The sequence below is a fragment of the Arabidopsis lyrata genome (assembly GCF_000004255.2).
Source record: "Arabidopsis lyrata subsp. lyrata unplaced genomic scaffold ARALYscaffold_191, whole genome shotgun sequence".
Taxonomy (NCBI): domain Eukaryota; kingdom Viridiplantae; phylum Streptophyta; class Magnoliopsida; order Brassicales; family Brassicaceae; genus Arabidopsis; species Arabidopsis lyrata.
In genome coordinates this window covers 10,496-12,072 of record NW_003302419.1, presented here as the reverse complement: position 1 = coordinate 12,072, position 1,577 = coordinate 10,496, and positions in this window count along the sequence as shown.

Sequence of the window (1,577 nt, the reverse complement as noted above, 5' to 3'; positions counted from 1 at the left end):
AGAGAAGAGAAAATAAAGCTTTGACTATGTCATTATGTCATTATGTGAGTACATAAAAACAAAAAGGATAAATATGTCATTTACTAATATCTATATTAGAGAGAAAAGTGTATTAGAGAGGAAAGAGAAAAATGTCTACTTTTCTAATTTTCAAAAAAATACATACTTTACAAATTATTAGTGGAAAAAGTGTATACTTTACAAATTTTCTCATAATTAAAAAGATTGTGCACATGCATGAATGCATATACATGCATGCATGACACTATTATATATACGATTTGGGTTAATCTCTTTCGTCCACGTCGAGTCGACGTACTAACTATTTTGTATACACCACATTTGCATATTCATACTTTTTTAGTATATTTTTGTGTTCATGCTTTTTTTTTTTTTTTTCTTTTTTTTTGTTCATGCTTTTTTCCATGCTTGCTTATTTAATTTTTCGAATTTATAAAATCCATAGTTTCTTCTATCGTAAATACTCTGAAGAGGCGAAGATAACATAAACTATTAAAACTTTTTATTCCATCCAAAAGTTTATTCGAGTTTGGAAAAAAAAACAACTTTGGAGAGAAAAAATAAGAGAATAATTACCACAAAAAAGAAGAAGAAGAAGAAGAGCTTCAATATTTATTAATTTCGTATTGTATTGTTTGTGGATAGGAACATATATCAATGCAAAAATAAACATATTTTATATCTAGATGCGCGTGTAAGTAAAGTAAAAATATCTAAGCGCGTGTGCGTTTGATGTTGTACGAATTTCGTAAATAAGATTTCATGAACGTACAAAATGATTTCGTTTTGGTTAAAAAGTAAAAATAGTAAACAAAAATTATTAATAATTTAATAGAGAGAGTGGAGGAACAACGGCCCCAAGATTTTTTTTTTAAGATTGATGTGATTGCGACGTGTCGCTTGCTTGTCTGCTATGTGGGCCCCACATCCATTGCTACTTGGTAATTCATTTTTGAGCTTCTTTTTTTGTGGAGATAAATATTTTATTTTAATAGTTGGATCTTGAAATTTGACAACTCTTAAATTTGGATTTGGATTTTAAATCGAATTTAACAAAAATAGGAGGTAACCAAGCACTTGTTATACCATATAATTTTTACTATAAATTACATCAAATTATAACATTGACTATAAATTCAATTTTAATAACCCGTATTATCAGTTGTTGTCTAAATGTTTTTAAGTTATTATGACAACCATGTAATTGTTCTTTATATTTTGTTAGATTGTTTTTTCAAACATTTCAAGTTCATAAAAAAAAAGTATTCAATATATATATTCATAAAAAATAATTAAATATAAAATGAGTTTATTTGGATGATTTTGGTTTAGTTTTGAATATTACGCAGCCAATAGCCTTAAATTTTATAAAGCATTTAAAATTTTCAGATTTAATATAAAAATTGATTACAGAAAAAGCCACAATCTTCCCTAATTCATATTCCAATTCTTTTAAGGATCTTAATCTCAGTTATTCGATAGCATAGATCTTAGTTTTACACTTTTAGTTTATCTTTGTCTCATATTTTTCTAATAACAATGATAGCATAGATCTT